The 14,864-nt window shown below is 43.4% G+C and overlaps 1 long non-coding RNA gene across 1 annotated transcript; it reads left to right on the top strand.

Moving 5' to 3' along the window:
- Positions 1-2,584, top strand: LOC111196859 (uncharacterized). Its single transcript, XR_007429882.1, has 2 exons — positions 1-351; positions 2,109-2,584. It is a non-coding gene; the product is annotated as an uncharacterized LOC111196859 (long non-coding RNA).
- The last annotated feature ends 12,280 nt before the right edge of the window (positions 2,585-14,864 follow it).

The raw sequence follows: 14,864 nt of genomic DNA, 5'->3' as shown, positions 1-14,864 counted from the left end.
CAGGACTATAAACACTAGCAGAGCACTGAAGCATGGGCTGATAATGCAAAGTGGAACCTCTCTATGGAAATATCTAGAACCCCTCCTGAACCTAAAACACAACAAAGAAAACACTCTAAATATTACAGAACAATATTACACTCACACCATTTTATACACCCAGATTCTGACTGGATACATCTGATACACATCCAGAGGACTGAGTGTGTGAGTGTGTGAGTGTGTGTGTGTGTGTGTGTGTGTGTGTGTGTGTGGTTCATCACTGGAGTGTAACAGAGGTTTTTGTACGACGGCTTCATTGGAATGTATCACTGTGGTACACTTTCGGTGGAGGAACTAAACTCACTATAAGTAAGTCTCTATTTTACATTTTTAACGAGAAAAATCCAGAATTCAGTAAGACTTTACAATGATGCTAGTTTTTAAAACATGTACAATTAAATATATCTATAAATTATAATGACAGAATCATGATATAATGTAATTAATGTAACTGGAGCTAGAAATAATTAAATAGTATATTAGTAACATTTTATAAGACCCATATCAGCTGAAACTTCATCCTAAAGAAATATGGTGAACAGATCTGGAATTCAAGTCAAGTCAAGTAGTTTTATTGTCAGTACTGCATATGTACAGGACATACAGAGAATTGAAATTACGTTACTCTCTTCCCAATTTTACAGTAAGTACAGATAATAGATATAATAAAGGAGAATGGGAGACACTATGTGTACAATATAGTTGTATATACAGTTGTTGTACATCAGTTATGACTATTTTATAATAATAACAATAGTGCTTATATAAGTATTATATTTACAATTATCATTAATGTACATGTTCTTTAGCCTAAAGTATCACACTACTGTACATAAACTATGTATAAATGTTTCTATTAAATAAATAAGTAATGATATTTGAGTTGATGAATTAATTTAGATTATAATTACTATATATAGTGGTGGCATTGGATTTTTATAGATTCTATACTCTACATTCACTCTCCGCCCTGTGTGTCCTTAATATAATGTTTCAGGGTTTTATAATATTTATAAAGTTAAAAAGGTCTTTTACTATTTACAGTTAATGTAATATAAATATACATGGTTACTACTTCATAATTCATGATGGATAAATCAGGTTGTATGTAATGCCATTATTTAAAATGCAGTGACACTATTAGTCACATTTTAATTAAAATTAAATGAAAATTTTTAGGAACAACTTTTCAGCCCTTTTTCTAAAGAGGAAACTATTCTATATTATTATTATTATAAAAATCATTATGTTTATTACTAATCTAATACCTTGTAGTGAGTCATTTTTTTATTTATTGATAAAATATAATAATTGCGTTGTAGATAAAATAAGACCAAAGCATTTACTCACTGAAAATAGCCATCAATGTTATTGTTTCTATTAAACATAAACTGATGGACATTGTTTTACCTGTGATTTAGCTTTCTGGACCTTCAAATTACTAAGAAACCTAAAAAGCAGATTAGTAGAACTTAACAGCTTATATAAATTGTCTTATAAATTTGTCTAACATATTGCTTTGTTAATAAATATTATAAAAATATATAACAATTCATGATGGGTTAAATATGAATAAACCTAAAAATGACTTTGAAACTAACTTTGTTCTAAAGGTTTTTTTTGCTGTAAAGACGTGATGTTGATGATTTGAAGATGTTGATAATAAAGTGAAGATGTTCTCCAGTGCTGGAGAGCATTGGTGCTGCTGCAGAGCTTCCAGTTGTGTCTCTATTGGAGTTGAGATCATTTCCAGAATACACTCACTGAGCGTTCCAGTGTTGGACACAGTTGGACTATTGGAGTTAGTGAATAGATCTGGGAGTGCACTAAATCTAATGCAGTCTGATTACGCTGTGGACTCACTATTAGTGCTTTCTAAATGGATCTTTGTTACTTAGTGACTTTAATCTCACTATACTGGAGTTTGGGGGTCCCACCATCAAGCCTTATACCCTTATACCCCTTATACTACATGGGGGTGTAGGTAGGTAAAGCTGATTTGGGACCATGTCTGTTCTAAACAGTGTGTGTGTGTGTGTGTGTGTGTGTGTGTGTTCTCTCTCCAGCCGGTCCCACGGTGAAGCCCTCCGTGTCTCTGCTCCGCCCCTCCTCTCTGCAGCTGTCTGAGGGCTCCGCCTCTCTGCTCTGCCTGCTGTCTGGCTACTCTCCACAGGGGGCGCTGGTCAGCTGGACGGTGGACGGCTCAGAGGTGAAGGACGGGGTTCTGACCAGTGCAGAAGAAGAGAAGAACGGCCACTACAGCCGCAGCAGCACCCTGACCCTCAGCAAAGCACTCTGGGAACAGGGGGAGGAGTTTATCTGCACCGTCACCCACGACAACGCAATTCAGCCAATCAGGTTGAGGAAGAGCGAGTGTGAAGGCTAGCAGCTCCAAGATAGAAGTGAACATAGAGCTGCTTCCACCTGCATCTCCAATAGAGTGTAAATTCTACACAGTGCTGATATTTGTGTCTTTACTCTGGTCAGTGTGCTGTAGCTGTCCCCATACTTTTGCTGTGCTGAAATAAAGCTGGATTTTGGACACTGTGTGTGTTGTATTGTAATGAATGCTGATGATCAGTGTTGGTAGAGAGTGTGTTTAGCTGCAGCTTCAGTGCAGTGCTGTGTGTGTTGTGCTTGAGTGAGTTTGGCTGAATGAAGCTGAACATCTGCTGAAAGTTCTGCTCTATTCTGGGAGAAAGAGGACCAATCAGGACTGTTCATGCAGATCTGAGCTCCACTGGTTGGAGGGGGGTCTGGTTTCACTTCTGTCTTCTGTCTTTACTGCTGCTGATAACAGTAAACACGAGTCCAATCAGATCAAACACAAATTTAACAAAGTTTCAGATAAATTTAGGAAGAATTTTCTATATGGGTATTAAAATAGTTATATTTAGATTTTTTTTCTGTAATTATATGTTTATTAAGTTTTTCAAACATTACAATTATATCAAAACAAATTTAAAATCTCTCGTCACATCAGTATCAAAAGGAGGTTAACATAGTATGTAAACGTAGAGGATAACAGGTAAAATAAAGAAAATAACAACATGGTAAATAAGAATAACATTAAAATCGTGGAAAATAAAGATAAAGCAGAATGCCAGACATGATACAAAAGGGAGAATCACAAATCATCCAATGTTTTCCAGACTGATGACCAGATTTTACAGAATTTTTGGTGTCTATTGTGAATTCTGAAAGTGAGTTCCTCCAATGGAAGAAGGTTAGATACCTGTGTCAACCACATATTGAGTGAGGGAACATTCGGGGATATCCACAGCAGTAAGATGCATTTTTTTTGCTAGATATGATAAGACTCCCAACAAATAGGCTTCATTCTCATTTAAACCCACATCAGGGCTGTAGTTCAAAAGATACAAATATGGTGACATAGAAACATTTTTATCCAGCATTTTTATAACAACTTGGTGGACATCTCTCCAAAATGTTTGAATTTTTGTACATTTCCAAAACATATGCATAAATGTGCCATGCTCTGTATTGCACTTGGGACACATTGGAGATACACTTCTAAACATCTTATGAAGACGTGTAGGAGTTAGGTCAAATCTGTAAAAGAATTTGAAATTCTGTTCTTGAATGTTAACAGAGGTACACCTGGGAAATATTTTCTTATGAATATTGTTCCATGTATCATCATCAAATGTAATAGAGAGATCCCTCTCCCAAACATACCTCAATGAGTCATAAGATGATATACTGGCTTCAGACAGGGTAGAATATTTATAAGAGACTTTGCACAGGAGACCATCAGGTTTAATAAGAAATTTCTCCAGATCAGTTAGCTCCCTGCGAAACTTATTGTCTTTAGATAGGGAATCTACAAAATGCGGTAACTACAGGTATTTAAAGAAATCTGAGTTTGGGACCTTAAACTGAGTCCTTATCTGCTCAAAAGTCATTAAACCTTGATTGAATATACAGGACAGATCTATTATTCCACATATAAACCAGTTACGTAACCCTATGATCCTTAGTTGCGTGGGAAAATCTGGGTTGAGGAAAATTGGGGAATATAAAGAAATGGAGTTCGGGATTTTCAAGTATTGCCTAACATCATTCCAAGCCAGAAGTGTATTGTAAATAATGTACTTGTCTTTTAGGATATCACATTTTTTCTATGGAACAAATAAATGGGAGAGACTTTAATTCAAGTGGCTTGGAAAATAAAGATTCAATTCCAACCCATCTGGAATCTTGCCTGTCTAAAAACCAAGATGCCATTTGTTTAATTTGTGCTGACCAGTAATAAAGTTGAAAGTTAGGTAGAGAGACACCTCCCTTTTCTTTGGGTTTGGTAAGTTTTGATAGTTTGATTCGAGGTTTCTTTTTATTCCATATATACTCTGTTATGCTAGCATTTATGATCAAGATTTACGCGCAAATCTTGATCAATTTTGCCCCAGAGTGATGGGTAATTAGCAGTGAATAAATCATCCAGCTTAGGTGTAATAAATACTCCTAGATATCTAAATCCCATATCAGAAATTTGAAAGGGAGATAAATGTCGTATGTCAGCATCCTGTGAGATATTCATGGGCAGAGCCAATGATTTACTAAGATTAATTTTATAGCCAGACACTAAACTATATTCTGAGATCAAATCTAGGACAACTTTAACAGAATTGTCCGGATTAGATAAGTAGAAGAGGACATCATCTGCGTAAAGAGAAATCCGGTGGTCTTCTCCACCAATATTAATGCCAGAAAGAAGTATATTACCTCTGATTGACTGAGCTAAGGGTTCAATTACTAAGGAAAAAAGGAGAGGAGAGAGTGGGCACCCCTGACGACAGCCCCTAGCCACTGGAAACATTCCAGAATTAAGATTGTTTGTATTAACTATGGCAGCTGGGTGTGAGTACAGTGATTTAATTAAATTGATAAAAACTGATCCCAAGTTTGATTTCTCCAGAACCGCGAATAAGAAATCCCAATGGACCCTGTCAAACGCTTTTTCAGCGTCAAGAGAAACAATTAGTGCTGGGTCCGTGTTTCTACTAAGGTGGTCTATTATATTGAGAGCTCGACGCACATTGTCTGAACCATATCTTGATCTTACAAATCCCGTTTGGTCGGCATGTATTAACCGTGGCAATAAACCATCAAGTCTTTGAGCTAGCACTTTAGAAATAATTTTAAAGTCCACATTCAGTAAACTTATCGGTCTATAAGAAGAGCATTCCAGTGGATTTTTATTTTTTTTAAGAAGCAGACAGATGGATGCGGCTCTCCATGAATCTGGCATAACATTTTGTTCATAAATGTGGTGGAGAACAGGCATAAAAATAGGTGATAACTCAGGCCAGAATTTCTTATAAAACTCCACAGAATATCCGTCTAGTCCTGGAGCCTTACCAGAGGGCATAGACTGAATCGCCTCCAAAACCTCCTCCTCAGTGAACGGTGAGCTAAGGTCTGCTATTTCGGCTTCGGAAGCTACTCGTAGAACAATCTGATCAAGATAAGCTTCAATATTTACACCGCTCTTGGGCTGTGCTGAGTAGAGATTTTTATAGAAATCTCGAAAAGTTTCATTTATTAAATGTGGGTCATATGTAATGTCACCATTATTTGTTTTAATTGCTTTTATGGATTTCATGTTCTGATCTGCCTTTAGTTGATACGCCAACAGTCTGCTCGGTCTGTTCCTGTCACGGATTGACCCAGGCAGGGAGACGAGGAGGCGGACACAGGTGCAGGTAAGGGCGATATAAATAAATAATTTATTAAATAAATAACAAAGAAACAAGGAAACGAGGAACAAATAAACATGTAACAAAGAAACACAAATAACCAATAACAAACGAGTGATGATAATAATGAAAAACAAACAGGGAATATATATAGGGAGCTAAACTAGGAATAAACACAAAGCAGGGGTATGTACAAGGAACTAGGGAACACGGAGCTAAACAAGAGACTAGAAAAACCAAACAAGAAATGAACAAAACCAAACAAGGCAGGGATATGTAAACAAGGGAATAAACTAATAAACACAAGCAGGGTAATATACAAGGAACTAACAAGAGGCTAAACTAGACAGGGAAAAACTAAACTAGACAAGAATAAATAAACTAAGCAGGGAACTTAAAGGGAACAAGAAACAAGAAGATGTAAACAAGGAACTAGGGCTAGGGCTAAGGCTTGAAATAACAAAGAGACACGGAGAGACAAACAACAGGGGTTAGTGCAAAGACCGACGGAGACAAAGTGGTAGACCAGGGCTATTTATAGCAACACAAACACACTAGAATTGGAAACACCTGGGGAAGGGGCGGAGCTACAAATGAGACACAGGTGGAAAAGTACTGAGACGGAAGACACAGGGGAGCACAGGTCACGTGGGGAATGCACACAAGGACACGAGACAGGGCCAAGACATGACAGAAGCCTCCCCCTAAACGCGCAGCTCCCGAGGCGCGGAAAAACGAACCCCGGGGGCTGGCGGCAGGGAGAGGCCAGGGAAAACAGGAGTCGAGACCGGGGACTGAAACGGAGACAGGACAGAGGACAGAGACTGGACGAGAGACTGGACAGAGGACAGAGACTGGACGAGAGACTGGACAGGCCTAGGAGACTGAACGGGGAACTGGAGAGGGGATGGAGACTGGACGGGGAACGGAGACAGAACGGGAGACTGGACGGGGAACGGAGACAGAACGGGAGACTGGACGTGAGACTGGACAGGAGACGGAGACTGGACGTGAGACTGGACAGGAGACGGAGACTGGACGTGAGACTGGACAGGAGACGGAGACTGGACGTGAGACTGGACAGGAGACGGAGACTGGACAGGAGACGGAGACTGGACAGGAGACGGAGACTGGGCGGGAGACTGGACAGGAGACGGAGACTGGGCGGGAGACTGGACAGGAGACGGAGACTGGACAGGACTAGACATGGGAACAGGGACGAAGACATTAACAGGGACAGAAACAAACACGGTGACTGGGACAGGAACGGAGAAACGACCAGGGACAGGAACAGGAACAAACACAGACACGGGGACCAAGACAGGGAGAGACACAGGGACCAAAAACATGGGTGGATGCCCAGGACTGGCAAAAGTCTGAGGGGATAGCCTGGGCACATAACTGGAATGAAAGTCCGGGGGCCTCGGTGCCTGCCTGGGTAAATGGGCCCTGGGGCCAAACAAAGTTCTGGGAGCAGGAACCGGCGGGGTAGTGACACTGGCAGCGGGAGCTGGTGCTGGCGGCGCGGCGACTCTGGCAGCGGGAGCTGGTGCTGGCGGCGCGGCGACTCTGGCAGCGGGAGCTGGTGCTGGCGGCGCGGCGACTCTGGCAGCGGGAGCTGGTGCTGGCGGCGCGGCGACTCTGGCAGCGGGAGCTGGTGCTGGCGGCGCGGCGACTCTGGCAGCGGGAGCTGGTGCTGGCGGCGCGGCGACTCTGGCAGCGGGAGCTGGTGCTGGCGGCGCGGCGACTCTGGCAGCGGGAGCTGGTGCTGGCGGCGCGGCGACTCTGGCAGCGGGAGCTGGTGCTGGCACGGAGACTTGGGCAGCTGGCTCTGGCACGGAGACTTGGGCAGCTGGCACTGGCACGGAGACTAGGGCAGCTGGCTCTGGCACGGAGACTTGGGCAGCTGGCTCTGGCACGGAGACTTGGGCAGCTGGCTCTGGCACGGAGACTTGGGCAGCTGGCTCTGGCACGGAGACTGGAACTGCTGGAGCAGACACTGAGACTGGAACTGCTGGAGCAGACACTGAGACTGGAACTGCTGGAGCAGACACTGAGACTGGAACTGCTGGAGCAGACTTGAAGGCTTGAACAGCTGGAGCAGACTTGAAGGCTTGAACAGCTGGAGCAGACTTGAAGGCTTGAACAGCTGGAGCAGACTTGAAGGCTTGAACAGCTGGAGCAGACTTGAAGGCTTGAACAGCTGGAGCAGACTTGAAGGCTTGAACAGCTGGAGCAGACTTGAAGGCTTGAACAGCTGGAGCAGACTTGAAGGCTTGAACAGCTGGAGCAGACTTGGAGGCTTGAACAGCTTCAGCAGAGACGGAGGCTGGAGCAGCTTCTGCAGACACGGAGGCTTCAGCAGCTTCAGCAGACACGGAGACTGGAGCAGAGACTGAGGCTGGAGCAGCTTCTGCAGAGACGGAGGCTGGAGCAGCTTCTGCAGACACGGAGGCTTCAGCAGCTTCAGCAGACACGGAGACTGGAGCAGAGACTGAGGCTGGAGCAGCTTCTGCAGAGACGGAGGCTGGAGCAGCTTCTGCAGACACGGCAGGAGTCCGGGGGCGTGGCTCAGCAGCCGAAGACACCTCGGAGATGGGCGTGGCCGCCGAGAGAATTTCGGAGCTGGGTGTGTGCAGATCCAGCGGAGCAGCAGCAGGGCTTGAGACTGCGGTTGAAATAAAAACCCGGACCGGAGCTGCAGCTTCGCCGGCAGAGACTGTAGAAGCAGAAAGCGCGGGGCCGCCGGTAAAGTCCGGCGCGGAGAGAGTTCCAGAGCGCGGCTGATTTGCCGCGGAGATGGTCCCAGAGAGAGGCTGGTTCGCAGCGGCGGAATCCAGCTCTGCAGCCGCCATGAAAACCAGCTCCTCAGCCTGAGGTGCTGGCGCTGCAGCTGTGGGGCTTGAGAGTGCGGTAGCCGTAAAATCCCGGACTGGATTAGTACTCTCTCCAGCTGAGTCAAGCGCGGGGAAAGTCTCTGCTCGCGGCTGGCTCGCTGGGCAGGAGTTCCTGTAGCGCGGCTCGATTGCTACCGCGGAAATCACGGGGCACGGTTCGGCAGCTACCGCGGGGATCTCGGGGCGCGGTTTCACAGCAGTCACGGAGCGTGGCTTAGCCGCTGAAGAGGAGAGTGTCTTGGCCGCGGGAGGAGCTAGCTTTGGAGGCGCTGGGGAAGCTAACGCCTTAGCCACCGGGGAAGCTAGCTCTGGAACCGCCGGTGAGGAGCGCACCTTGGCTGCAGGGGATCGGACGGGAGTCGGAACGGCCTCTGGAGCTGTGCGGCCGAGAGCCGGGTAGAGCACCGCCCCTGGGGGAAACGGTAACGGAGCACGGACTGGTGCAGGGTAGAGCTCCTCTTCGTCCTCGGAGCTACTGGGAGCGCACCCGAGAAAGTCCCACGGATCCCGCTCCTTTAGCCTCGGGTACACGGAGGCACCGAGGCTAACCGCACCAGCCCTTAGCGCCCCCCCAAGAAAATCCTCCCCGGAAAAGGGGTCTTCTTCAGGCTGGCGGGACCCCTTAGAACGCCTACCCCGAGGCCTGCGGCGTCCTTGAGGCCTCGAGGTGTCCTGCGCCGGGGTCCCGCAAGGAGCACGGCGAATCGCCATTCTGGTGCCAGTCCACGCAGAACCTGCTGTGTCCATGTTGAGGTCGGTCTTTCTGTCACGGATTGACCCAGGCAGGGAGACGAGGAGGCGGACACAGGTGCAGGTAAGGGCGATATAAATAAATAATTTATTAAATAAATAACAAAGAAACAAGGAAACGAGGAACAAATAAACATGTAACAAAGAAACACAAATAACCAATAACAAACGAGTGATGATAATAATGAAAAACAAACAGGGAATATATATAGGGAGCTAAACTAGGAATAAACACAAAGCAGGGGTATGTACAAGGAACTAGGGAACACGGAGCTAAACAAGAGACTAGAAAAACCAAACAAGAAATGAACAAAACCAAACAAGGCAGGGATATGTAAACAAGGGAATAAACTAATAAACACAAGCAGGGTAATATACAAGGAACTAACAAGAGGCTAAACTAGACAGGGAAAAACTAAACTAGACAAGAATAAATAAACTAAGCAGGGAACTTAAAGGGAACAAGAAACAAGAAGATGTAAACAAGGAACTAGGGCTAGGGCTAAGGCTTGAAATAACAAAGAGACACGGAGAGACAAACAACAGGGGTTAGTGCAAAGACCGACGGAGACAAAGTGGTAGACCAGGGCTATTTATAGCAACACAAACACACTAGAATTGGAAACACCTGGGGAAGGGGCGGAGCTACAAATGAGACACAGGTGGAAAAGTACTGAGACGGAAGACACAGGGGAGCACAGGTCACGTGGGGAATGCACACAAGGACACGAGACAGGGCCAAGACATGACAGTTCCCGTACTCATAAAAATTTTGCTTAGTTAAAAAAAGGAGCTTCTTTATATAATCCGTGTAATGGAGATTGAACTGTGCCCTTGCTTTAATCGACTGATTCCAGTTATGTTGATTAGGTATTTGTTTATGTTGCTGTTCCAATCGGAGAAGCTCGGCCTCTAGAGTGCGTCGTCTCTCCTCTCGTGATTTTTTAATAAACGAGCTCTGGCTGATTATATGGCCACGAATTGTTGCTTTGGCAGCATCCCAGATTATGCACGAGGAGACTGGGGAGTGTTGATTTTCTGACCAGTAGTATTTTATTGAATTCCGGATTGATTCGCAGAATGTGTCATTACTCAACAATGACGAATTACATTTCCAATTTTTTGTCCTTGGTAAAGTTACACAGAAATTACAGTTCAAATAAACCGGACTATGATCTGAGAGCAAAATGGGGCCAATTTTACAATCCATTACTGTATGTATATAACTAACCGGTATAAAAATATAATCTAATCTTAAGTATAATTGGTGTGGATGAGAATAAAATGTATAATCTTTGATCATGGGGTGCCGCTCTCTCCATATGTCAGCAAGGCCAAAATCACTGCAGAGTTTTTTAAGGGTTTTGGAAGATTTCTGATTTGATGATGGGACAGATGATGATCTATCTAATGTATCGTCCAGCACACAATTAAAGTCCCCGGCCAAAAGGGTTAATCCTTTACAGTACTGATTAAACAACAAGACGATGTGAGACATAAATTGAGGGCAGTCTACATTGGGGGCATAAACATTCATTATAGTGATAGATTGTCCCAAAATGGAGCCAACAATTAGAATATAACGACCTTCGGGATCCCGCTTTTCAAAGTCGAGGATTAGTTTAGCATGTTCTGCATCAGTGAGATGCGTTTCTTGTAGTAATCTGATTGATATTTTATCTTTCTTTAAGGACATTAAGATTTTTTTCCTTTTTATAACATTGCCCATACCCTTAACATTCCATGTAACCAACCTCATAGTATCGTTCATAATAAGTATGATTTAAAAGTAGGCTTGTATTATAATGATATGCAAAGATAACATACTGTGCGGCGAGAGATTGAGCAGTTATATAGTAGAACAAAATTAAACAAAGAACACAATAACAATAACATCCCCTTACCCACCCTCCCAGCCCCGTCCCCAAATGACGGGGCAGTTTAATCAAATCTATCAGGTCACCAAAATCAAACATATCACAGGACAAACATCGGGACCTCCTGAGGACAACAGCGGCTCCATGTATATTACGAACCAGCAAGAAAACTTACTATTAGTCAAATGAGAAAGTTATACAATCCATGATTTATGTCTATTTGTCATCCACCCAGTACTAAAACAACAACACCTCAACAAAATGCCCTGGGTGGTGAAGAGACTGCTGGTTTTAAAGTGAAGACATCTCCGAAAAATAAAAATAAAATATAACTTGGACATAAAGCCAGAACAGGTACAAGTAAGAAAACTCACTCTGGTCCGAGGGATTCCAGAAAGGTGAGAGCGGATTTTGGATCCTCAAACAGCCAGATCTGTCCTTCATGAACGCATCTATGCCTGGCGGGGTACGCAAACCCACAAAACATGTTGCGTTGTACCATGCGTTTCAAAACGGTGACAAATGTACGGCCTTTCCGAAGAACCTCCGATGACAGATCTGCGTAAAAGCGGAGCCGGGAACCCTGAAAGGACATCTCACGCTTCTTAGCTGTGGCTCTCAGGACAGCCTCCCTATCTGGGAACCGCAGAAAACGGACAAGGACGCTCCTCGGTGGAGAACCTGAGGCTGGTGCAGGAGCGAGAGAGCGGTGGGCACGCTCTATGTCAAGGGGATGGAAATCCTGAGAAAGACCCACCCAAGAGGGAAGCATTTCTTGGAGAAACTGAACAAGTGGTGTGGAACCCTCAGCTTTTTCAGGTAGGCCGATGATTTTTAAATTCTTCCGTCGTCCTCTGTTTTCCAAATCATCGACCTTGGCCTAAAGCTGACCCATCGTTGCCGTCAGAGACGCGAGAATCGTAGCCTGCTTACCGAGATTCTGTTTTCGGCTACATTGAGCCTACTTTCGGTTTGTTGGACCCGCTGAGTGAGGTTGGTGATAGCTCTTTCCATAGATGAGATTGATACAGCGATTGTGTTCAGTCGCCCATCCATGGTGTCCAGCCACGACCCAACAGACTTAATCTCGGCAAGGATCAGGTCTGAATCAGACAGAGCTGCTGACGCCGTGGCGTCCATGTTAGCTTTAGCCGGTTCGTTGGGCACATGCGGTTCTTTTTTTCTTGCCTCTTTAAGGGCAAGACGAGGCAAAAATTGGAAAGTCCTTGTCATTTTGTGGATCCGACATGTTTCAGAAACGGATAGTAGTACCTTTTTAAAAGCAGAATGTCCTTTTTGGAGAAGAAAAAGCTATTTTTAGAATATTTAGGAGCGGAGCGAAGTTTCAGGCGGCCATCTCCTATCAACTCACGTGACACCCCCCATTTAGATTTATTTTAATTAAATAAAACCCTGAAAACTTCTCTCTCACAACTACCAGGACTAGGAGTTCACTCTTATTGCACCTGTTCAAACGTGTGGTTGTCTAAATGTATTATAACTGATAATGCTACAGATACTTCATGTAAATTAAATTCATAAAAATATTTAATAAAACTTATCAAATGTTTTCCATACTACATCAAATACATTGTTTATCTGGCATGTTTTGGAATGTAGTCAAATCTTCAAGGTTGTGCTCCAGTTTTTCCAATATAAGAACCATCAAATTGTTTTTACTTTGGATATTATATTGGCCCCATGTATGGGTTCCAACCATAATCACCTGGCCAGGTGTTAGGTATTTGAACTTTGAAATTAAGGTGGGCTGTAATAATAGCTTGAAACTTATCTAGCCCATGTTTTAGAGAATGCTGGGTGTTTTACTTTCAGAGAATGGGAAAAGTGGCTATTATATCTGCTATCCATCCTCAAAGAGAGTTCTCACATTCATCAGCAGGTATTTCTCAGTGTGAAAGGCTTTAGGATTCTCAGGTGAGGATTGGGAACTCTGGGAAAACATATATTTTAGCATCTGTCATCAGAGTAGCCCAGAATAACTCAAGACCGGGAAAAACATAGGAAATTAAACTAAGGAAAGTACAAGATTGGGCCAGAACAGCAAATGCTGATGGTGCAAATGAAGTAGAATGGGCTACAAACACAGAAACAACATCATCAGCAAACATCATCAGCACAGATCATAGTGAGGTGTAGGAAAAGAGGAATATCATCACTAACTGAACGATAACTAACTGAAACTGAATTTAGTGTTTATAATACCAACTAAAACAAACTAAACGTACAGACAGAATACCCTTCCTTTTCATGTTTGTTAATTTATTTTTAAGCATTGTTTCAGCTCGAACAGTCGCCAGCTAGCCACGAAATAGGAACAGAAAATACTGAGAAAGCTGCAGAATTCTGTATGGGATTAGAATATGAGCATGAGGGAGATAAAAGCACATGTTCTGTAGTGAAACAGGAGATACAGTATGTAGAATAAACTCCACACAGATATACGTCTGTTTGAGAAGCAGCATAAGAGCGCTAACTGTGAGAACATTTACCAGCCTGACTCTGTGAGTAGCTCATACACCAGAACACCAGAGGATGAACTGATAAATCTCTCTCTGACTCACACACACTCTAACAGACTGTAGTTTACTTACTGATGCTATAAATGTGAAGTACAGTAGAGTTAATTCTGCACTGATTTGGTGTGAGTGGATAATTCTGGTGAAAATGAGTGAAAGCTGTAGAGTTTATTGGTTTCTGAGTTTGTTTATATGTTTCTCAGATTGAGCTCTCTGGTGTGATGTGTGTTTTATGTTCATGTGTGTCCTATTGGCTGTTTTAAGCAGCACTAATACATATATATTTAGCAGTTAAGGCTGCTAGCTTGTGGACTGTTTCAGTGTTTGTGGACAGTAACTGAACATTTTTAATGGTTTCTTTTTGTAGTTTTATTACATAAGACCTTTTTGAATCATGCAGCTCACAAATAACCCAAAGTATGAAAGCACTAAACGTAATACTAGCATTAATACGAACTAACTAAAACTAAGCACAAATAAAAACTATTAGAAACTAGAAAACCCACCCTAAAAACTAATTAAAAATAACTGAATTGGATGAGAAAAAGTTATAATAAAATTAAATTATAATGAAAAATTCTAAACTATTATAACCTTGGTGTGTATACTGTGTATAAGTGTGTGTATATATGTGGGTATGGGTGTGTGTAGTTCCTGCAGTAGGTGCAGCAGTGCAGTGTGTGAGTGAGGGGGTTTTTGTACAGCTCTGTAACACTGTGTGAACGGGTAGCTCCCACTGATAGAATGAACACTCTGACAGTAATAATCTGCTGCATCTCCAGGCTGGATGTTACTGATGGTCAGAGTGAAGGAAGATCCAGATCCACTACCACTGAAACGATCTGGAATTCCTGACTGTCTGCGGCTAACACCGTAGATCAGGAGTTTAGGAGCTTCTCCAGGTTTCTGCTGATACCAGGCAAGACAGTCATTTGAAGAATAACAGCTTGCTGGTGCAGAACTGAATCTACAGCTGATAGAAAGTGATTCTCCTGGAGAAACTGATTTCACTGTAGGAGTCTGATCCACAGTCACCTGACC

Source organism: Astyanax mexicanus, unplaced genomic scaffold, assembly GCF_023375975.1.
Source record: "Astyanax mexicanus isolate ESR-SI-001 unplaced genomic scaffold, AstMex3_surface scaffold_31, whole genome shotgun sequence".
Taxonomy (NCBI): Eukaryota; Metazoa; Chordata; class Actinopteri; order Characiformes; family Acestrorhamphidae; genus Astyanax; species Astyanax mexicanus.
Note: the sequence above shows the minus strand (reverse complement) of the source record. Positions and strands in the feature narration are given on the sequence as shown.